We start from the raw sequence: 24973 nt of genomic DNA on the forward strand, positions 1-24973 counted from the left end.
AAAGGTCCTTTCTAAATATATGCCCGTAACATGTGTCTAATAAAATAAATACTTAAGTGGCATAACTATTACATCTCCCAATTAATTAAGTTGTGTTTTTTAATGTGTGTATCATTATGAAATTTAACAAGTCAATACCATTATACATGTGAGACAAAATAAGACAGTACAATCAATTATTACTGATTTAACTCTTGCACCCATGGACATGGTGGAGAGGATTGTCTGCTCTGATGATCCCTTGAGCAATGCTGTGGGGAGATCCTTGCTCCTGGTAGGGGCACCCATGGCCACTGGGGGGGGGGGGGGGGGGGGGGTGCAAGGCAGCGCAGAAGAAGGAATTGTGGAGACATAAAGTTGCAGTAGCAAGATGGTCCTGGTCATCATGATTCGGCATGTCACTGACCCCAAGCCCATCAAGATTGTGAAGAATGAAGGCCCTCCAAGTTAAAGTCACGTGTAGTCGTCTACCAGGGTCCATTTGCCAAGGCATGTGGTGCTGGAGAATTGACAACAGGACAGGGCTCCAAGCCTGGGAATCTCTAGTTCAGAATCTGCACACAGGTGACATATCCATGAGAGTCATTGGATATCTGTTGAGGCACAAGCATCTTTGAACAGATTCGCCTGTGACTGAGTAGTCCTCTTAAGGATACCCTCTGCTTACCCAAATGGGGAGGTGGCTAGAAAAAGGTGCTCTAAAATGAGACTGTCAGACATCCTGGCTGGAGAACCACAACCTAAGAGATCACCATTTAAAAAAAATTCATCCATGGGATGTAGGCCAGCATTTATTGCCCATCCCTAGTTGCCCTTCAGAAGGGGCAGCGTAGTCGTTAGCACAGTTGCTTTACAGCTCCAGGGTCCCAGGTTTGATTCCTGGCTTGGGTCACTGTGCGTAGTCTGCACATTCTCCCTGTGTGTGCGTGGGTTTCCTCCGGGTGCTCCGGTTTCCTCCCACAGTCCAAAGATGTGGTTAGGTGGATTGGCCATGATAAATTGCCCCCATTGTCCAAAAAGGGTTACTGGGTACGGGGATAGGATGGAGGCATTGACTTAAGTAGGGGTGCTCTTTCCAAGGGCTGGTGCAGACTCGATGGGCAGAATGGCCTCCTTCAGCACTGTAAATTCTATGAGAAGGTGGTGGTGAACTGCCTTCTTGAACCACTGTAGGTACACCCACAGTGCTGTTAGAGAGGAAATTCCAGCATTCTGACCCAGCAGTAGTGAAGGAACGGCAATATATTTCCAAATCAGGATGGTGAGTGGCTTTGAGGTGAACCTCCAGATGGTAGTTTTACCAGGTATCTGCTGCTTTTGTCTTTCTAGATGGTTGTGGTCATGGATTTGGAAGATGCTACCCAAGGAACCTTGGTGAGTTCCTGCAATGCATCTTGTAGATAGTACACATGGCTGCTCCTGTTCGTCGGTCATGGAGGGATTGAATGTTTGTGGAAAGGATGACAATCAAACTGGCTTCTTTATCACAGATGGTGTCTAGCTTGTTGAGTGTGGCAGGTGGAGAGTATTCCAGGAATGTGGAAAGCATTCCTTCACACTCCTGACTTTTGCCTTGGAGATAGTGGACGTGCTTTGAGGAGTGAGTGCACAGGTCCCTAAAGGCAGCAGTTCAAGTAGACAAGGTTGTAAAGAAAGCAAGTATTGTGTGCAGTTCTGGTCGCCACGTTACAAGAAGGTCATAATTGCTCTGGAGAGAGTGCAGAAGAGGTTTACAAGAATGTTGCCAAGGCTAGAAAAGTATAGCTACAAGGAGAGATTGGATAGGTTGCCGTTATTTTCCTTGGAACAAAGAAGGCTGTGAGGTGACTTAATTGAGGTGTACAAAATTATGAGGGGAAGAGATAGAGTGGACAGGATAAGACCATAAAACAGGAGCAGAATGAGGCCACTCGGCCCATCGAGTCTGCTCCGCCATTCAATCATGGCTGATATTTTTCTCATCCCCTGATCCCCTTATTAATCAAGAATCTATCTATCCCTGTCTTAAAGACTCTCGGTGATTTGGCCTCCACAGCCTTCTGCGGCAAAGAGCTCCTCAGATTCACCACCCTCTAGGTGAAGAAATTCCTCCTCATCTCTGTTTTAAAGGATCGTCCCTTTAGTCTGAGGTGGTGTCCTCTGGTTCTAGTTTTCCCTGCAAGTGAAAACATCCTCTCCACTATGTTAAGGGCCAGGGTAGAGAACCCCAAAGTGTACATGGAGTTCACCTGACCCACAACTTTTAATACATTGTGGTATGGGGAGCACACGGCCCACTCTACAGGGGTGGTACAGCAGAAATGGAAAAATATTTTTTAAAGCAAAACAATGTTTATTCTATGAACTCAAGTTAACCTTTTTAAAACATACAGTGAACATCTTAGCAACCATTAATTCAAATGCAACTCCCAAAGAATACAATGCTAAGTAATCATTTAAGCTTTCCTTTTAACATCCATAAGACTTAAAATGCCTTTTACCAGAAGCACATCAGGTTAAAGTCACTACTGTTATTAGTTGTAAATCACCAGGATCGATTTACAGTCTTTAGGTTACAGAGAGAGACTCTAATGCACCTTCTGGCTGTGACTGCAGCGATCCAGCTCTGAAAACGAATCTAAAACTCGCCCTGCAGCAAAAAGCCTAAAACAAAAGTAAAAATCTGGCAGATAGCCCAGCTCCACCACTGATAAACGTTCATTTCTTAAAGGTATCTCACATGACAACGTCCACTCTATCCAGGCTTCGCAGTATCCTGTAAGTTTCAATAAGGTCCCACCTCATCCTTCAGAACTCCAACGAGTACAGACCCAGAGTCCTCAACCGGTCCTTATACAACAAGCTCTTCATTCCACGGATCGCTCTTGTGAACCTCCTCTGGACCCTTTCCAAGGCCAGTACATCCTTCCTTAGATATGGGCCCAAAACAGCTCACAATACTCCAAATGGGGTCTGACCAGAGCCTTATGCAGGCTCAGAAGTACTTGTTTCCTTTGGTGGAGAATTTGAGAACCAGGTGACATAAGTTCAAGATGAGTGGCAGAAAGGAGGTGCAGACCAGGGGTATTCAAACTCAAGGTTGTGACCCATATGTGGGTTTCGGGATAGTCGCAATCCGATTGGTCGCAGCGTTTCTGATCGCGGGAGGAACGCCCAACGGCTGCTACTGGCTTTTAGAAATGTCGGCCGCAACGTACTTTTGAGATTGCTGGCCATCCCAAGCATGCGTGCCGGATCAAGCAGTGCACAGGCCTGGAGCCCTGAGGAGTGGATTTCCTCCTCCTGAAGTCGGCGTGCTGTCCAGGGCAAGCTTTTTTTCAGCAAACATCAGTCGTCCCACCGGAAGCGGGGCAGAGAGCAGGTCATATGCCCCATACGATGATGTCGTGCATTTTGGCGTGAGATCGATTCTTCCATTTTGCAGCTGTCGGCAGTTCTGGTGTGATCTCCAGGGCCTCATGCCATGAAAAAGAAGCTGAAAACAGTAACAAGATTTCTTGATGTATGGGTTATTAATTATGACACTGCAAATCCGGATTCAAAGTTCATGTGTGATATATGCAGTGAAGCACTGGCAAAGGAAAGTTTAAAACCCTCCAAACTTAAAAGATATTTGAAAACTAAGCATGGTGAGTTAAACGACAAACATTTTTCAATGGATGCAAATCTTAAATCAGCTGAAGTCATTATCAGAAATGTTACATTGAATAACAAAGCAAGTGAGATTGTGAGGACCAAGCAGGCTCACCCCTCACATTAAAGGTGAGTGAAAATGGTGGGTAGTGAAGGTTGCCCGGCGTGGGCCCCAAAGGATGGCCAGTTGGTAAAAATAGATCCAGGGCAAAAAAGTTTGAAAAACAATGGTGTGGAGGGGAAATGAGGAAGATTTTTTTATGCAGAGGGTAGTGGGAGTCTGGAATTTGTTTCCCAAGTTGGTGGTGAAGCCAGAGACACTCAACTCTTTTTAAAAAGCACCTAGATCTGAACGTGCGGTTAAGTAATTTGGACATTCTGAATTCTCCCTCCGTGTACCCGAACAGGCACTGGAATGCGGCGACGAGAGGATTTTCACAGTAACTTTATTGCAGGTTAATGTAAGCGTATCTGTGATGCTAATAAAGATTTTTCTTATTATTAAAAGCCTTAAGTGCGAGGGTGGCACAATGGCTAGTACAGTGGCACAGTAGCTAGCACTGCTGCCTCACGGCACCGAGGTACTAAATTGCTCCTTAATTGGAAAAAATGAATTGGGTACTCTAAATTTTAAAAAAAGAAGAAAAAGCCCTTAAGTGCTATAAGCTACAGGACTATGGACCGCGTGCAGGAAAGCGGGATTATAAAGAGTACCTGGGTGTCCTCGGGCTGGCATGGACATGATGTGCCGAATGGCCTCTTCTGTGCTGCAACCTTTCCATGGTTCTCAGTCGTATCCGCTTTAGGAGTAGGCAGTCTGGTAATAATTGAAACATTTTCGACTTCCATGGCGGCCATGGAGTGAATGTCGCACATTTGGTGGCTCCTGCTGAAGGTTGATTTTGTTGGTCCTTCTCCATCTGCATGGGGGTCTTTTTGAGGGCGAAAGGTGTGTTGAGTGCCCAGGGAAGGTAATACGTGTCTGGTGCGTGGGCCAGAGGACGAGAAGTGTACAAGAAAGAGAGAGCAGTTGCAGCAGGATAGGGTTTGTGGTGCGCCACAGGTCAAGACAGCAGAACGCAAGGGGACAGCGCTGCCCGCCCAGTGGTCACCGGAGCAACTGGTGGAGTTTTAAAATAATTTCCAGCAGCAGAGGAAGGAGGCCTCTGAGGACCTGGCTAAGCTGGTGGAGCTGCTCAGGGAGGCAAATAAGGTGGGGCAGAGGCTGAAAGCTCAGGGCCTAGCAATACAGAAGGTGGAGGAGGCAGTGGGGGAGCATGAGGAACGCATGGCCTCGCGAGCGATGGGAGTTGGTGATGATGTTGGACAGCCAGAAGAGGCTGGGAGAGGACCTGGAGAATCACTCAAGGTGACAGGGTCAGGTAAGGATCGTCGGGTTTCCTGAAGGTATCGAGAGACCAGATGCCGTCAAGTACGTTGGAAGAATGTTGGAGCAGTTGATGGGGGAGGAACCTATGATCGACCCGTCAAGGTGGATCAGGTGCATAGGGCGCTGAGGAAGAGGCCGCAGGTGGAGTAGCTGCTGAGGATGATGGTGATGTGGTTGCACCGCTTATTGGACAAGGAGAAGATTTTTGCAGTATGTGAGGCAGACCAGGAAGTGCACCTGGGAAGGGAGTGAGCTGCAGATCTGTTAGGACCTGGGTGCAGAACTGGCAAAGAGGGGAGCGGGGTGTTGCACGTTTTACTATGGGCGTAAAACGCGTTTATTGGAGTGTATTAACACGCCTCCGAGTTCGACGTGTGCTTAACACTACTAGGCTCTGTTCTATGTAATTATTTAGCTCTGGAGTCGCCAGTTGCCGTATAGGCAACGTCACAAGTATTCCAAGGTCAAGTTCAAAGTAATAAAGACGATACACCGATTAGTAAAGTTCAAACGATCAATATTTATTATACAGTTATAATAAATACTCATGCACACACTAAGAGACTAAGCTATAACTAAACTTAAGCAAACAGAATACTTATCTAACAGGAACAGGCAAGGTCAGAGAACGAGGCCTTCGTCCTGGTCTGGCACTGCAGCCTTCAGCAAGCGTTCTGGTACTTGGGAGCCTAGTGGGCTTGGATCGCGTAGCGAGCGTTGAACTTACGGTTTCGGCGGCTGGTGCTCAACGGCTGGAGTCAGGATGCAAGATGTCAGTCAGAGCCGGAGCACGGGTTTAACAGACCGGGCTCTGTGGGGAATTTGCTTTTATACCCCTCTCTAATGTCCTTGCCCCCTTCTAGGCGGGCTCTACCTTTCGGTACCGATTGGAACGTTTCCAAACGGCTACCTTCGAAATCCTCCAATGCGGGGCTTTCCTCGATGTTGGGGGGTGGTTTCGATATTTGTTACTCTGGTGCCATCCTGTCTACTCCACCAATTAAGTGCTACATTGAGATGGAAATGTTGCCATTGTTTGTGCCTGGATCTGGGCCGCCTCATCAGGATGTTAAGCGCTTTGCCATTAACACCTTTGGCTTGGAGATCTGCACCTGGCCAGAAAACTGGTTTGCTGCTTGCAAAATGCTAATTAGTTGAGAGCAGGCTGTCTGTTCTCACTAAACAGGCTTCCCCTGCTGTCATCCATTTTAGTTTGGCTCAGTGTCCATTTTGCGTGGCCAGCATGGCTACATTCCCTCCTTGTGATCCTCACAATCATACTATTGTGAAGGATCACCTATGTACTTTGCCTTCCTTGTGTTCTGACCTCTTGCCAGTTCCTGTTCTACTCTGTTCCTAAACTATGGGAAGAAGAGAAAATTTTTTTTTAACTAACATCTCTACTTGGCCCTATGTCAAAGGGACATGCATTACTACAACTGGGAACCTCTACCTATCACTATTAACCTTAACCTTAACTTAACATTTCATCACTCTAAAATCTTAACCATTCACACCACAACATCACACTTCCCAACTCGGCAGTCGAGTATGGAACAATATAATACATGGCTGAATTTTTATTTACAGAGTGTTGTAATCAGTGAGGGGTTGAGGGGTTTGGTGGAATCCGAAGATGAGGGATTGAACTCTATAGATGGGTGAGGTGCTGGAACGAGAGGCTCTCCTCTTCCATTTCCTCAACCTGAGGGTCTGCACTAGGATGATGAGGATCGCGATCACCAACAGTGATTCGATTATATAGGACATGGAGTACCACGTCATGAATTTAGTACACCAGGTCTGAACCTCGCTGATCAGAGCTGAGCACTGGGGGTTTGCTGTAATTGAAGCATTTACGGTGGGTGTTGTGGGGGAAACGTGTCTTGTTTCCACACATATACATATGACATTAAACAGTAATAAGTGGGCTTCCATCATCTTTTGTTGTTCTTCTTCTTTCTCTTCCTTCTTCCTCCGGTATTGACAATCCTGGCTTCGACCTCTGTCTCGTCCTTTGAAACCTTTGGGATCAAGCACAGTATCTGTCAATACACAGTTTAAGACCTTTACTTGTTAGTGCATCTGTCTTTCAAAACCCAATTGACCCTTTAAAATGACTGGCTAAGTCACACCCTGTGACTCCCCTCATTTTTTTTTTTTCAAAAAGCGAATTTAAAGACCAGCATACACCTAACAATCCTTCCTTCTGCGAGCCGTCTCGCAGGCTTTGCTGATTTACCATCCGAATGTTCCCGGATGTAAATAGCATGTGGGATGGCGGCCGAAGGGCTACCTAACGTAAAATGAAAACAAACTTTGAAACAAACATCCGAATGAGTTGCGTATGGGCCGCGACGGGTACGAGTTGGATGGAATCCCCGGGTAGGGCGTGCTGTGCCATACCCGAGCTTGGCTGACCAAGGGTTGGTTCTCAGACAGGGCGGGTCCTCAGTGCCGTTTGTCCACTGCCTGAGTAACCTGGAAAGAAACGGGTACGAATGTGTTGACCATGACTTGCAGCCTCTATTTCGCCGAATAGAGGGGCACCTAAAAAACCAAGGGAGCCAAGATGCTCCAACTGAGGACATCACTGAAGTTCTCAGAGATATCTGCAGATAAACTATTTGGCGTGTGGCCTTACAACTTTGGAAAAGATCTCCAATCAAACCGAAGTTCTCAAAGGTATCTGTGGACAAGCTAACGTGTATGTGAGGTGGTCACAATCTTTTCAGCTGAAAAGAAGATGTCCATCCTCCAGCTGAACAATGTACAATCCTGAGACAAACAAACATAAAACGAAGACAAACATACGTGCAGGTTCCATCAGAAAGGACATCGTTTCCCTCAAACGATTCCTATCTTACATCATCTGGACACCTCACTTTGATTCTGCCTCTGTGAACAGGGTCACAAAGGGGTTGCCGTGTCGGGAGTCAGACACCGTGTCGTCCTGCTCTCCCGGATCCCACACCCTTGTGTGGATCAGGCATGAAACTTTGGAGTTGTGTGACCGGGGGTCACTCTCGTCATTGCGGACAAGTCTGTATGAGTTGTCCCTGTGCCATTGTGTAGTGTCGAGTGTGTTGTCGGGGTAGTCGGGGTCGGGTGGTGGTTCTGGATATTTGAGGTAAGTGACTTCCATGGGGTCACTGGAGTCGGGGTCGTAGTTGGTGCAGTGTGGGCTGTATGGCTGTGTGCTGTCGCTGTCTTCAGAGTCAGTGTCAGTCCTGCTGTCTCTGCTGTGGCAGCTTGTGGGCGTGTCGGGGCGTGGTCTGTAGTGGTCTGTGGGCGGAGTCGTGGGCGAGTCCGTGGATGAACTGGTCTGTGAGGGGGATGGTGGAAAAGTGTCTCTGGTGGGCGGGATGAAGTGTTCTGCTGCATCCAGCAGGACATGGTGAGCATGGTTGGCCTGTGTTCCATATGCCTTTAACTGGTTTATATGGAACCACGCGGTCTTCCCATTAGGATATTTGATCCTGTAAACGGAGGGGCTAATTTTGTCCGAAATTGAGTAGGGACCGGAATATTTTGGAGCCAAAAAACTGCTGGGGTTATAAACAGATAACATTACCTGTTGCCCAACCTGGAATTCTGTGGTGTGTACGGTCTTATTGAAACAGGCAGTACGTTGCTGTCGGCGTTTCCCTAGCTGGACTGCGGCTGCGAGCTGTGCAGACCTCACAGTCTCAACTAGATCTTTAACTGCCTTTTCATGTGTGAGGGCCGTCACTTCGGGGCTTGTCATGTCCAGTCCTAAAAGGAATTCTGTACCTTTCATAGGGCGTCCGGTCATGAGTGTATGTGGTGTGTATCCTGTAGATGTGGAGACAGTGTTCCTTATGAACATGAGTGCAAAGGGGAGCACTGAATCCCATGTGGAATTATTCTCTTGAACCATTTTCCTAAGGGTAGTTTTTAGGGTCCGATTCATGCGCTCCACAATCCCGCTGGACTGTGGATGATACGCAATATGGAAGTTCTGTTTGATTCCGAATATTGTCAGGACGTTCCTCATGACCCGTCCTGTAAAGTGAGATCCCTGGTCCGAATCGATACTTCGGGGTAAACCCCATCTCGTGAAGATGTGGTGGGTCAGGATCTTTGCAGCTGTCTTAGCTGTGTTTGTTCGTGAGGGAAATGCCTCTACCCATTTGGTAAAGGTGTCGATGACCACCAGAACGTATTTATAGCCATTCCTACAAGGGGGCAATGGACCTATAAAATCGATCTGGAGGTTTGTCCAAGGGCCGTTTACTGGGCGAGTATGCCGAAGTTGTGCCTTCTTAGAATACCTCTCCGGGTTATTCTGAGCACAAATCAGGCAATTCTCTATGTAATGTGTGACATCAGTCCTAAGATTAGGCCACCAACAGAGTTGCCTGAGGTGCCTCGTTGTTGCATCAATTCCCTGATGCCCGTGTCCGTCATGGAACAAGGCAATCATCTGATTCCTGTCCTGCTTCAGGACCACATAAAGTTGGTCCTTAATGATCACACCCTCATGTGTGGTCAGTGTGTGTTTAAAGTGCTCGTACGCAGGCACAAAGTTTCCCTTGAAAATCTCCCTGAGGTCTCCGTCCTGTTTCTGTGCTGCTACGAGATCTTTAACCTCTGTTTGTGAGACTTGTACTGCGCTCACAGGGGCGCTAGCTGGTGCGCTAGCTGGGGGGGTCCATAAGTGTCCTCTCCTGGAACCTGCCTTAGCCAATGCGTCGGCCTTTACATTCCCAGGGGGTGATGACCTATGGTGGCTGCGAACTTTTATAATGCCGAAGGTCCTGTCCTTCGCTTTGTCTAGGATATGCTGGAGTAAGGGGGCTGATGGAAGGGGTTTTCCGTCTGCGGAGACAAAACCTCGTGTCCTCCACAGGGGCAGAAAATCTGTTAGGCTATTGCAGACATATAAGCTGTCTGAATATATGTCTGCTGGGCTGGGGAAAGAATCGGGGTGGTCCACTATATACGCTATGGCTGCTAGCTCTGCTGCCTGCGCGCCTAAGTGACCAGGTAACTTAAGAGCTATCTCTTCGAGAGCGCGCCCCTGCGCGTCCTCTACATAGATGCCGCATCCTGTGATACGCTCACCATTTAAAACTGTGGAGGAACCGTCTACATAAATCCTCAAGGGTCCACACGTGTCTGTGGGCTGGGGGCTTTGTTTTGGGTTCCCTATCTTCCTGGGGGGTGTTTTGGCTAAAAAGGGTCCTGTGTTATGCAGGGGAGCTACAATTTCACAGTCATGGGGCTGTCCGGGGTATTGGAGGTTGTCTGCTAAATATGTGTGTGTGCGTGTCCGTTTCACTGTAATGTCCCGTCCTTGTAAAAGTAGGGTCCACCTAGCTGCCCTAATCTGGCTAACTGAACCATCCTTCAGTCGACCGTCTAGTAGTAGCTGTGTGGGTGTATGTTCGGTTAGAATGGTGATGGGGTTTAGTCCGGTGATGTATGAGAAATACTGCACTGCCCAGAAGACAGCAAGGAGGTGCCTCTCACAGGCTGAAAATCCTTGTTCTACCGGGTCTAACAGTCGGGAGGTATAAGCCACTGGTCTTAGCTGCTCGTGCCGTTCCTGAAGCAACACGGCCGAGAGGGTCAGATCGGTGCTCGCTACCTCGATTGCGTACGGTGAAAGTTGGTCGGGGACTAGCAGCGCGGGTGCTGCACTAAGGGCTCGTTTCAACTCTTCCACAGCGCCTGTATGCTGCGGAAGCCATTCCCAGGGGGCTCCTTTCTTAAGGAGGTGTGAAAGTGGGGCGGCTTTTGTCGCGAATCCGTCTATGTGGTTCCGACAATAGCCAACCAGTCCTAAAAACGACCGGAGGGCTGAAACATTCTGGGGAAGGGGCAATTTGACGATCGAATCAATTCTTTTGAATTCGATCTCGCGTTTGCCGTGCGTGATGACTGTTCCCAAATACATCACTTTACTTTCCAATATTTGGGCCTTTTTCGGGTTAACTTTACAGCCAATTTCAGTTAAGAGTTCCAGGAGTTCGGCCAGAAGCGAAATGTGCTCTGCCTTTGTGTCTGTCTGCAGTAGTAGGTCGTCTACATACTGTACCAGACATTCGGGTCGGGAAAATTTCTCTAATCCACTTGCCAGCTGTCGGTGGAAAATGGAGGGTGAATTGTGGAATCCTTGTGGGAGGCATGTCCACGTGTACTGCTGAGTTTTAAAAGTGAATGCGAATTTGTATTGGCACGCTTTTGCCAATGGTATTGACCAGAATCCATTACTGATGTCCAATACCGTGAAGTACTTGGCGTTGAGACCCTGCTTGAGCATGGTCTCGGGACTAGTAGCTACCGTTGGGGCTACTGCGGGGGTTACTTTGTTGAGTTCCCGATAATCGATGGTCAGACGCCATGATCCATCGGGCTTCCTCACTGGCCAAATAGGGGCATTGTTGGTGGAGGCTACCGTTCTCAGTACACCTTGGTCCAACAAGCTACCTATAACCTTTTCTATTTCCACCTCTGCCTCGAGGGGAAATCTATATTGCTTTTGCGGTCGGGGGTCCTGTCCGGTAACATGAACTTGTCCAGTCATTCTGCCACAGTCATGACGGTGACTTGCAAATGCTGTCCTGTGTTTGTTTAGTAGGGCCTTAATTTGTCTGTCGGTGTGGAGTGTAGTCAGGTCGAATGAGTACTCTCCCACTGCGCTAATCCGATTAGCGTAGTCTCCTACTGTGAGGGTGGCTGGGGCTCTGTCTGATCTAGCCATTCGCCAGACACACTGGTTCACTGGGTCGAACGATAAGCTATGAGCGTTCATAAAATCTATCCCCAGGATGTGCTCTGCTGTCCGGGGAAGATTTACTAGAACTACGGGGTGCCTTGTGCTAATGTTCCCTAGCTGGATCGCTACGGGTGCTGTGATATGTCCCTGCTGCGAGTGTCCGGTGAACCCGCTAAGTGTGATGGTGGAGGTGGTCGGCCACGTGTCTGCGTGTGCCGTGGTTGTGGAGTTAATGGTGGTGCGGGATCCTCCTGTGTCCCACAGTAACTCTATGGGCTTCCCTTTGACTTTTGCTGTGACTACGGGCCTCCCTGATGAGTCCCATAGTGTGTCACAGACCCAAGTGGGGGAGCCCGAACACCGTCAGTTCGTCTCGTCCACATTGGTGGGTCCTGACTGTACTGCTACATTGTGGATGGGTTTTGCCTTACTGAGGTTCAGAGTGCCTGTCTGCTGGCCTCTCTGAGATCGCTGGGATGCATTACACTCTTTTGCCCAATGCCCTAACTGTCCACAGTTATAGCATTCCTGTCCTTTCTGTTGAGGGCTGCTCTTGCCTTCATTTACCCATGCGGGCTTCTGGTGCTCTCTGACTGCTTGGATATCTGCAGCAGCCTGAGCCTCTTCTGGGGATCTAACTTTTCCTTTTCCCTGAAGCGATTGCTCCCAAGCGCGGGACAATCTTTTCAGGACCCATTTTTCGTTATGGGCCTCTTCTGAGGGGTCATAGCTATTGCAAGCGCTCTGTCCTGCTTCTGTTGCGTGTGAGATAATTGTGCGCGTCCACTTAACCATGTTTTCGCGGGTTAAATGCGCTCTATCTAACTGTCCGAAAACTGCGCTGAAATGAATCCACAGCCTTCCTGCGAATGCTGTGGGGTGTTCGGATCTTTTCTGCCTGCACTTATTCAATCCTTCTACGGGGTCACCTCTATTGTACCCGATGGCATCTAAAATGGCGGTGTGCATCTCCTCTAGGCTGCCTCCTGCCACGTTCTGTGGGTCGGGGAGGGCTGCTACTACGCTCTGGTCTAAACTCAGCACGGTGAGCTTAACCTGCTCTCTCTCATCCAGGCCGTACATGGTAGCCTGCTGTTTTACTTTAGCGAAAAACTGGTGGGGGTCTGCGGTGGGGAGGAACGGAGTGATCTTTTCACAAGCGTCCCTTAGCTGGGTTACTGTTAAAGGGGTGGTGTAAGTTATGTCTGGGGCGCCTTCTGACTCGGCTTTTCTCTGCGTGGTTACGGGATTCATGGGTGCGGTTATGGTCTGAGCTGGGGGGGGTTGGGGTGCCTGTCGTTTCTGCTGAGCTGCGGGCGCACATGTTCCCTGAACATAACGCTGCGCTGTCTCGCTTAATTCCTGCCAATCTGGGGCGTTTTCCCCATCTAACTGAGCTCCAAAGGTGCTTTGGAAGCCATTCTGCACCGAAAGCAGAGATTGCAGTTCCGCAATCTGTTTCCTGCATTTCGCGTGGTCAACTGTGCTTTGTCTTTGTTCGGTCGTTGCAGCATGGAGTGCTCTCAAAGCTGCTTTGAGATCAGAACATTGCCTCTGCAATGCCTCCACCTGCTTTTCCGATTCCTGTCTTATCAGAACGGCACGTTGCACGTCCTGATAGGCTTTCTCATACTGGGTCTGGGAACTGCTCAGATGAGCTAGACAAGACTGGTGAGCCCTCTTGGCATCATCCACCTCTCTATCCTTCTCTGCCAACTTCCCTTTGAGATCCAGATTCTCCTTCTCGATGTCCCTGACATCGACCTTACTCATCCTATTCCTCTCTTCTAAATCTGTCCGGAGCGTCCTGATGACCTCCTCTGCGCCTCGCAACTGTGCCAAGCAGGACACAATCGCCATCGGCTTGCGTGCTTTACCTAAATTCTTTTTGTGTATTTGAGAGAGGTTCTCCCACCAAGTATGACCTATACTCCCGGGACCTGTCTCCTCATTTGCACAAAACTCTTTCCAAAGGGGCCATCCCTTTCCTTGTAAATATTTGCGGAGTTCCAGCTCCCACGTGGGACACTGGCCTACTCTGCTACTGCTGCTGGTCGCTGCGACCACAAACTTTGCTGGATCCATCAGACGTTCCATTGCCTGCATGGCCATTTCCTCTGACTCTCTTTGTATAATTTGGAACAGGGGGTTGCTGGGGTGGTGTTTCGAGAAAAGGGTACGGCTTACGCTATTTTCCGATCACAAAACTACCGAAAGTTTGTCGCAACAAAAAGCTTTCAGTTTTACCTTACAGCCCTGTTAGTACGCATGCACTAAACACACTTCCGAATTACGCTTATTATTTTGAACACCTTGAATACTTGTGATCTCTTTCTTTCTCTGCAATTTGGAGTTCTAATTCAAATTTCAGGGTCCTGGACACTGTGGTGTTTCCACTTACAACAGGGTCCCGGCAGGAGGTCGCCACTAAATGTTGCACGTTTTACTATGGGCGTAAAACGCGTTTATTGGAGTGTATTAACACGCCTCCGAGTTCGACGTGTGCTTAACACTACTAGGCTCTGTTCTATGTAATTATTTAGCTCTGGAGTCGCCAGTTGCCGTATAGGCAACGTCACAAGTATTCCAAGGTCAAGTTCAAAGTAATAAAGACGATACACCGATTAGTAAAGTTCAAACGATCAATATTTATTATACAGTTATAATAAATACTCATGCACACACTAAGAGACTAAGCTATAACTAAACTTAAGCAAACAGAATACTTATCTAACAGGAACAGGCAAGGTCAGAGAACGAGGCCTTCGTCCTGGTCTGGCACTGCAGCCTTCAGCAAGCGTTCTGGTACTTGGGAGTCTAGTGGGCTTGGATCGCGTAGCGAGCGTTGAACTTACGGTTTCGGCGGCTGGTGCTCAACGGCTGGAGTCAGGATGCAAGATGTCAGTCAGAGCCGGAGCACGGGTTTAACAGACCGGGCTCTGTGGGGAATTTGCTTTTATACCCCTCTCTAATGTCCTTGCCCCCTTCTAGGCGGGCTCTACCTTTCGGTACCGATTGGAACGTTTCCAAACGGCTACCTTCGAAATCCTCCAATGCGGGGCTTTCCTCGATGTTGGGGGGTGGTTTCGATATTTGTTACTCTGGTGCCATCCTGTCTACTCCACCAATTAAGTGCTACATTGAGATGGAAATGTTGCCATTGTTTGTGCCTGGATCTGGGCCGCCTCATCAGGATGTTAAGCGCTTTGCCATTAACACCTTTGGCTTGGAGATCTGCACCTGGCCAGAAAACTGGTTTGCTGCTTGCAAAATGCTAATTAGTTGAGAGCAGGCTGTCTGTTCTCACTAAACAGGCTTCCCCTGCTGTCATCCATTTTAGTTTGGCTCAGTGTCCATTTTGCGTGGCCAGCATGGCTACAGGTTCAACCGTGAAACGGCAGCCCTCTTCAACATGGGAGTGAAGTTTGGGATTTTGTACCCTGCCTGCTTGTGGGTGACTTGTCAGAAGCAAGAGTTGACTTGTCAGAGAAGGCGATGGACTTTTGAGAGACTGTGAGGTGTGTGAGGACACTGAACTCTGGAGAGGAGCTTTGGGGTTATGGTAAAATGCCTGGGGTGGGTATTTTGGGGTGGGTTTCGGCAGAGCAGTGACCTTGGTGAGTTCCTTTTTGGTCCCGCGCCTCGTCCCACTCTCATGCGCTCTCTCTCGCACTCGTCCCTCCCCCTCTCACACTAACTTGCCTCGCTCTCGCATTCGCCCCCTCTCTCTCACACGCTTGCCCTCCCTCTCACGCGCTCGCCCCCTCTCATACACAGAACCTCCCCCTCTCAAACACGCGCTTGCACCCTCTCTCTCTCTCTCTCTCTCTCTCACACACGCCTGCTCGTCCCCCTCTCACACACATACACACACACACACAAACACACGCTCGCCACCCCCTTTCTCACAGACACTCACCCCCCTCTCTCTCACACACGCTCGTCCCCCTCCCTCTCATGCGATCGCCCCCTCTCACACGTGCTCGCCCCTTCTCACACACTCGCTCGTCACCACCAAGCGCTCGCCACCTGTCTCACAAGTGCTCACCTGCTTGCCGCCTCTCACATGCCCGCCACCTCTCACACGCACTCGTTCCATGCTCTCTCTCGCACGCACTTGTCGCCTCTCTCCCAGGCGCGCGCCCCCTCTCCGAGGCGCTCGCCCTCTCCCAGGCGCTCGCCCTCTCCCAGGCGCCCTCCCACACGTGTTATATTTTACTAATAAATCCAACCTAATATTCCACCTAACTGAGTTTGCACAATTTTGGTTTTATCAGGAGTTTGTTGGGAACTTATCAAATATTTTTGGAAATAAAAATAAGCATTCTTAATATAAATAAGCAATGGTGTCCCAAAACGTATAAGCAGTGCTCCTAATTCTCAAGATTTATGAAGTATGGCTTCCCCTTCTAAATCTCAACTGACTTCCTTTCATAACGGTGCTCCTTCAATCTTAATGCCCCTTGATTGGTTTATGTTATTTTACCAGCTATGGAGGAACTAGAGGGTTATCTATTTAAGTTCCTCCCTTGGGTTTATTGTTATAGAAACCAAATGTTTCTCTTGCATGACTGCTTTAATTCTCGGCCCTAAACCTGATGGAACTAGCAAACCTTTGCTTTTTGATCTCTTAAATTTTAGAATGGGTTAATGGATCGAAGTTTATCTATTATTAATTTATTTAACCATCTCTGTGCTTTCATTATCTTGTTGCATGTCCAGAGATTTTGTCTTGTACACCCATTAACCCTTCCTTTTTTCTTCTAATACACATGCTTAAAAACACTTAAAAATTGGGGCCTAAAGAATAGGGCCATACAGCAGAAAATTGAAAGTGGTTATTTGTTCTATTGTGATTCTATAAGAAGCTGTCCATTCCTCTACTGTCTTTATATGCTTGTGTAATTTCAGGAAGACATTTGATCCAACTCCAAGGGATCAAGGAATGTGGGGGGAAGGCAGATTCAGGGTCTTGAACTTGATGAGCAGTCATGATCACAATGAATGGCGGAGCAGGCTCAAAGGGCTGAATGGCCTTCTATTTTTGATGTTTCTATGCTCAACATTTTAATTTTTCATAAGACTATAAGACAAGGAGCAGAATTGGACCACTCGGCCCATCGAGTCTGCTCCGCCATTCAATTATGGCTGATATTTTTCTCACCCCCATTCTCCTGGCTTCTCCCCATAACCCATGACCCCCTTATTAATCAAGAACCCATCTATCTCTGTCTTCAAGACACCCTGATTTGGCCTCCACAGCCTTCTGCGACAAAGAGTTCCACAGATTCACCACCCACTGGCTGAAAAAATTGCTCTTCATCTCTGTTTTAAAGGATTGTCCCTTTAGTCTGAGATTGTGTCCTTTGGTTCTAGTTTTTATTTTATTTTTTTCATGTTTTTATTTGCTTTTGTTTTGCAAACAATTATATATTCTATTTCCATTGTTTCCTACTAAATTTCCATGTGCGAATTATCTGTATTTTTAAGAAAAAAAAGTTCTTACTGCACCCTTAATTTATTTCAATGATATTAAATTCATGACCTCTATTTTACAACTCATTGACAAGTTTTATCTTAACAAAACCCGCCAAATTTTGAGCATCTTTGTTAGATTTCTCTTAACCTTTATTCGGATGAGGAGAGCCTCAGTTTCACTAGTTTCCTCATAACCAGAACATCTTGTCTGTAAAATCAGGGAATCTCTTCTAAATTATCTCTATAGACTTGCATTCACTCTAAATCCAACTGCAGGATGTCATTGCATTATCAGCTGAATTTGCAGGATTCAAATTAAAACACTAGATTGTAGAGTATTGCAAAGTTATTCAGTGTAAACGTTCTATTTGGAACAGTTAGTATAGTGTTGTCACAGTCTGTTTTAGTATGGCACTTCAGTCATGAGGAGACTATTATATAAATAACTCGGTCTGGGATGTTTTTATTCGCTCACAGCAAAAGTAGAAAGGCACTAAAACTGGAGAGAATGTTACAAAAAAGATGTTAATAGATGCACTTGGAATATTTTCTAAAGAATAAAGAAAAATTACAGCACAGGAACAGGCTCTTTGGCTCTCCAAGCCTGCTTTTGTGTAGCTTTGGATAGATACCCCATTATAAAAAATATATAAAAACAGAAATAATACAAAAATGTCAGCTACTACCAAGGATTTAATCAGAAGTATCGAAGCTTTCTACATTTGTGGGTGTATGTGTTAATGTGAAGATTTCTGTGCCACATATTACTTAACTATAATTTAAGCTTCATATGTGGTTGCCAAGGCATGAACATATCAGGGCTTTTGGGCTGTTGGATTGTCGGCTCGTTTAACAGTTAACCCTCCCTCCTCCAACCCACACCCCCGAGAGCAACTGAGCCCGCACCCCTCGTGGGGGCAGCAAGGGGAACCCCTCCACCTGCTGCCTGGCAAACGCCCTCACCTGCATGTACCTAAACATGTTCCCCGGGGGGAGCCCAAACTTCCCCTCTAACTCCCCCAAGCTCGTGAACCTCCCCTCCACAAACAGGTCCCTCAACCTCCTAACCCCTGCCCTGTGCCAGCCCAGAAATCCGCCATCAATGCTCCCTGGGACAAACCGATGGTTCCCCCGTATCGGGGCCTCCATCGAGCCTCCCACTTCTCCCCTGTGCTGTCTCCATTGCCCCCAAATTTTGAGGGTACCCGCCACCACCGGGCTCGTGGTATACCTCGTTGGAGGGAGCGGCAGCGGCGCCGTTACCAGCGCCTCCAGGCTCGTGCCCACACATGACGCCGCCTCCATCCTCTTCCATGCTGCCCCTTCCTCGCCCATTACCCACTTACGCACCATCGCTGCGTTGGCAATGGTTGGGCAACGCCAGCCCCCCCTATCTCTGCCTCGTTCCAGGAACACACTTCTCACCCTCGGAGTCCCATGCGCCCACACAAATCCCGTGATACTCCTGTTGACCCTCCTAAAAAAGGCCTTCGGGATAAGGGTGGGGAGGCACTGGAACAGGAACAAAAACCTCGGGAGCACCGTCATCTTAACGGACTGCACCCTCCCCGCCAGTGACAGCGGTAACATATCCCACCTCTTAAACTCCTGCTCCACCAACCTTGTGAGGTTGAGCTTGTGCAGGGCCCCCCAACTCCCAGCCACCGGGACCCCTAGTTACCTGAAGCTCTTCCCTGCCTGCTTCAATGGGAGCCTACCAATCCCCTCCTCTTGATCCCCCGGATGCACCACAAACAACTCACTCTTGCCCAGGTTCAACTTATACCCCGAGAAACCCCCGAATTCACTAAGAATCCTCATCACCTCCGGCATCCCCCCCCCACCGGGTCCGCCACATACAGCAACAGGTCGTCTGCACTCGATGCTCCTCCCACCCCGCACCAGGCCCCTCCAGTTCCCTGACTCCCTCAATACCATGGCCAGGGGCTCAATCGCCAACGCGAAGAGCAAGGGGGACAGGGGGCACCCCTGTCTCGTCCCCCGGTACAGCCGAAAGTACTCCGACCTCCTCCTGTTTGTGGCTACACTCTCCATCGGGGCCTCGTAGCAGTCTCACCCACCGGATAAATCCCTCCCCAAACCCAAACCTCTCCCAACACCTCCCACAAATACTCCCACTCAACCCTATCAAAGGCCTTCTCCGCATCCAATGCCACCACTATCTCCGCCTCCCCTTCCATGGCCGGCATCATAATGACATTGAGGAGCCTTCGCACGTTCGTATTCAACTGCCTTCCCCTCACAAACCCCGTCTGGTCCTCATGAATGACCCCGGGCACGCAATCCTCTATTCCAGTGGCAAGGATCTTTGCCAGCAGCTTAGCGTCGGCGTTCAGCAGCGAAATCGGCCTATATGACCCGCACTGCAGAGGGTCCTTGTCCCGCTTCAGGATCAAGGAAATCAACGCCCGTGACATAGTTGGAGGCAAAGCCCCCCCCCCCCCCCCCCCCCCCCCTCCCCCTCCCTTTGCCTCGTTAAAGGTCCGGACCAATAGGGGGCCCAACAGGTCCAAATACCTTTTATAAAATTCCGCCGGAACCCCGTCCGGCCCCGGCACCTTCCCGACTGCATGCTCCCTATCCCTTTGACCACCTCCTCCAGCTCGATCGGCGCCCCCAGTCCCTTGTCCTGCTCCTCCTCCACCCTCGGGAACCGCAGCTTGTCCAAGAAGCGCCCCATTCCACCCCCCTCCACCGGGGGCTCCGACCGGTACAGCTCCCCATAGAAGTCTCTGAAGACCCCATTAACATCGACTCCCCTCCGCACCTTGATTCACCAAGACCAGTGTATCTTTTCACAGTTGAAGTTTCCTAACTGCAATATTCCAAATGTTATCGCCCTGTGGATAATTGTAGTAGTACTCCCTTGCTTTTCTATTCTTAACCACTTGTGATGAAGCCAAGCATCTATTAACCTTCTTGGTTACTTTTTGTATCTGTAAATAACTTTTAGCGATTTGGACCTCAAAACCACTTTGTTTTTCATGTTTATTTTCCCACCATTCGGATTATACTCCCGTTTGCGACTGTTGCGTCTGATTATACTGGACTGTAACTACCACATTTCTGCCATGTGCTTAATCATTTAGCACTTTCCATCCTGCCCTTTATCCTCGACTGTTGACTACTGTAAATCTGTTTTAAGACTGCTGCCTCATCCTTTACCATTCTTTCTTAAATGCTCCTTAATTATGAGGAATGACTTTTGAGTGATGTGTCAGATGATTGGATCTGTACTAGAACCAGCAAAGGTTGGTGGGTTGAGGCAGCAAACAGCATTGGCAGAAGAATAGTTGCAATGGTTACAAGATCAATTTGTGTCTTTAATCCTCTGCAAATATGAAATGCAGAACTGCCCAAAGCTGTCAAATATGATTAGGCAGGTGTTCATTAAAAAAGTAATTCGTGTTTTTGGAATTATTAAACGTAAATTATAAAATATGTTCTTCGGATTTCCTGGATTTTGCACTGTAAATGAAGGGAGTCAGTTATCCTGTGACTGGTGGACTTTGCTTTCCTGGCTTCTGTTTACTGTTGGAGGAACAGAAAATGCATTATGTAATAGGAGCTGATCCTCATCAATTTTTAAGTTGAAACCAGATTGGTTACACTGATGAAAGGGAAGTAGCTCGGCACAGCTCTGCTGCACAGTTCTGCCCCTTGGGTGGGGAGAACACACAACAGACTTGACTGATTATTTTAAAAGGATGAGACACAAACATTATTTGAAGAAGGAAAAGAGCAATGTTCCTATCATGTTTTTGTCATAATTAAGGTACCGGTATATGTAGGACTTACAAATTCGGAAAGTTCTATTTAACAATGTTTATTATCAGTAACCCAGTGAAGAAATTGCTCAGTCATGAATGTTTCTTTCCAACACACTGTCTTTTCTTGATGCTCAGCTTTGGAATCTAATGTATTGGGTGTAACTGTAACACATAGATCAGAAACCTCTAGTTTCAACCTCTAGGTTCTAGCTAACCCCCAGAGCAGCAGTTTGAATACTGCAGACATTATCAGTGTTATGGGCAAAGGAGGAACAATCAATTAAGCTTCTCAATCGTTTTTCCTTTTCAGTATTCCCTATTGGAAAGTGCAAATGTGGCTATCACGAAGGGCAAGAATAGACTACACTTGAAAATAGGAACAGGAGTAGGCCATTGGCCTGTTGAGCCTGCTCCACCATTCAAACAGATCATGGCTGATCATCTACATTTTTTCCTGCTGTCCCCGTATCTCTTGATGTCATCAATATCTAGAAATCTAGCAGTTTTTCTCTTGAATATACTCCGCAGCCCTCTGGGGTAGAGGATCCCAAAGATTCATCACCCTTTGAGCAAAGAAATTCCCCATTATCTCAATCTTAAATGTCCTGCCCTCTCCAAAGACTGTCACCTTGTTCTGGACGCATCAGTCAGGGAAAACATCCAAATCTACCATGTCTCACTGTTTTGTTAGTTTCAATTAGATTACTTCTTGTTATTCAAAGCTTTTATAGAATATAGGCCCACGCCCCTTTTCCTCAGTTTCTCCTCATAAGGCAACCTCCGTTGTATTCCCACTTTGGCAAATACATCCTTCCTTAAATATGGAAACCAAAACTCTGCATACTACTCCAGGTGTAGTCTCACCAAAGCTCTATGCAATTGCAGCAAGACATCCTTACTCCTGTATCCAAAGCCCATTCTAATGAATTCCAACATACCATTTGCCTACCTAATTGCTTGCTGCACCTACATGCTAATGTTTAGTGGCTCATGAACAAGGAAAATATCTAGGTCTTTGGAAATCAACATTTCCAACCCCTCCATTTAAAAACAATTCTGCCTTTCTGTCTTTTCTACCAAAGTGGATAACTTCACATTTATCACGTTATATTCCATGTTCTTGCCCATTCGCCTAGTCTGTCCGAATCCCCTTGCATCTTTCTCACAACTCACATTCCCACTTAGCTTTGTCATCAAATTTGGAAATATTACATTTGGTCCTTGCTTCCAAATACTTGATACAAAATGTGAACGGCTGTGGCCTAAGCTTTGACTCTTGCAGTAACACTTTAGTTAAAGCCTGCCATCCTGAGAATGACCCAGTTATTTGTTCTGCTTGTTGACCAATTATCTATCCATAGCAGTATATTACCTCCAATCTTGTGTGCTCTAGTTTAGTTTACTAACCTCAATTATGGGACCTTTTCGAAAGCCTTCTGAAAATTCAAATGCACCACTTTCATTAATTCTCCTTTATCTGTGCTGTAAGTAAAATCTTCAGAAAACTCAGAACAGGTTACCCTGGGCAGCTGGTGGCACAGTGGTTAGCATTGCTGCCTATGGCGCTGAGGACCCGGGTTCGAATCCCGGCCCTGGGTCACTGTCCGTGTGGAGTTTCACCCCCACAACCCAAAGATGTGCAGGTTAGGTGGATTGGCCACACTAAATTGCCCCTTAATTGGAAAAAATAATTGGGTACTCTAAAATTTAAAAAAAAAGAGCAGGTTACCCTTTCTTTAATCCTTGTTGGCGCTACCCAGCCATATCATTATTTTCAAAGTGCCCAATTATCACATCCTTTGCAATAGATTTTCCCCACTGATGACAAACTAACAGGCCTGCAATTCTCCAACTTTTCTCTCTCTCTCCCTCCCACCCTTTTTTAAATGATGGGGTTACATTTACTACTTTCCAATTTGCAGCAACCTTTCCTGAAACTCCAGAATTTTGAACAGTAACCACTAATGCCACCACAATCTCTAGCCACCTCATTTGGTACTTTGGGATGTTGGTTAAGGGGATTTATCAACCTTCAATCAAATTTTTCATGTAATCTTTGTTATTACTAATTTCTTTCAGCTCCTCATTATCACAAATCCCTCAGTTTCCTTGTATTTCTGGGAGATTGTCTGCATCGCCCGCCATGAAGACATGAAAAATAATTTAGTTTCTCCACCATTTTCCAATTCTCCATTCCAAATTCCCCTACCTCCGCCTGTAATGGACCCACATTTGCCCGAGTAAATTGTTCCCTTTTCACATACCTAAAGGAGCTTTTACACTCAATTTTATGTTACTTGCTAGCTTGCATTTATGTTTCCTTTTCTCATTATTAGTTTCTTGGTCATCCTTTGCAGGCTTCTAAATTGCTCCCAATCCTTGGGTTTACCACATTTCCGCAGCCATTTTAGCCATTTCCTTTGATCTAATGCAATCTTTAATTTAATTTGTTCGCCATGATTAATTCACCTTTCCTGTTGTATTGTAGACCATGTAGCATTTCTTTAAATGCTAGCCATGGCCTGTCTACCCTAAATGTATTTTCCCAATCCATCACAGCCAACTTTCCCCTTGTAACCTTCATAATTTCCATTGTTCACAGGCAGTGGCATAGTGGTATTGCCACTGGACCAGTAATCCAGAGACCTGGAGTCATGCTCTGGGAACCCGGGTTCGAATCCCGCCATGGCAAATGGTGAAATTTGAATTCAATTGAAAAAATAATAATCTGGAAATAAAAGTCTAAAGCTGACCACAAAGCCATTGTCGATTGCCGTAAAAACCCATCTGGTTGACTAATGCCCTTCAGGGAAAGAAATTTGCCGTCCTTACCTGGTCTGGCCTATATGTGACTCTAGATCCACAGCATTGTGGTTGACTCTTAAATTCCCTCAAGGATGGGCAATAAGTGCTGGCCCAACCAGCAACGCTCACATCACCATAAATTAATTTAAAAAAAATCACTTTCAAATTTAATGTAATATAAATCCTCCACCGTATTAGTGCTAATTAAATTTACCCAGTCTATATGTACATTAAAGTTACCCATTATGTATGCTAAATGCAGCTCTAATTTCCTGATTTATACTGTGCCCATTACCAGTACAGTTTGGTGGCCTATAAACAAGTACCACCAATGTTTGCTGCCTCTTGCTGTTTCTTACTTCCCCCAAACTGCTCCTACATCTTGTTCCTTCGATTGACGATCCCCTCTTAACTGATCTCATCCCTTATTAACAGCATTACCCTATAGTGCCAGTATTCATTGCATAGTGTTGCACGTTTTACTATGGGTGTAATACGCGTTTATTGGAGTGTATTAACACGCCTCCGTTTAAAGGCCGTGTGCTTAACAATACTAGGCTCTATGTATGTATTTTCAGCTCAGGAGTCGCCAGATGCCGTATAGACACCTCACAAATATTCCAAGGTCAGGTTCAAAGTAATAAAACGATACACCGATTAGTAAGTTCCAAACGATCAATATTTATTATACAATTATAATAAATACGCATGCACACGCTAAGGGACTAAGCTATGACTAAACTAAGCAATCAGAATACTTAACTAAACAGGAACAGGCAAGGTCAGGGAGCGAGGCCTTCATTCCGATCTTGGTCTGCAACCTTCAGAGAGCGTGCTGGTCACTGGGGGTCTAGAGGGCCTGGTTCGCGTAGCGAGCGTTGTATTGGCACTTACGGTTCGGCGGCTGGTGCTCAACGGCTGGAGTCAGGATACAGGTTGGAGTTCTTGGTCAAAGCCGGAGCACGAAACAACAGACAGGACCATGGGTGGGGGTCTATCTTTTATAGGGGTCCCCAATGTCCGTGCCTTTTCGGGGCGGGCTTTACCTTCAGGTATCGATTGGATCACTCCCAATCGATATCTTTTGAATTCCTCCAATGTGAGGGTCTTTCTTGATGGCGGGGGCGGTTT

At 47.2% G+C, this 24973-nt stretch overlaps 1 protein-coding gene across 2 annotated transcripts in view; it reads left to right on the plus strand.

The window, feature by feature from the left end:
• Window positions 1–24973, plus strand: part of smek1 (SMEK homolog 1, suppressor of mek1 (Dictyostelium)) — a 139730-nt gene that overhangs the window by 22398 nt on the left and 92359 nt on the right. The gene's annotated exons all lie outside the window — the stretch shown is intronic.

This window comes from Scyliorhinus canicula, chromosome 2 (genome assembly GCF_902713615.1).
Source record: "Scyliorhinus canicula chromosome 2, sScyCan1.1, whole genome shotgun sequence".
NCBI lineage: Eukaryota > Metazoa > Chordata > Chondrichthyes > Carcharhiniformes > Scyliorhinidae > Scyliorhinus > Scyliorhinus canicula.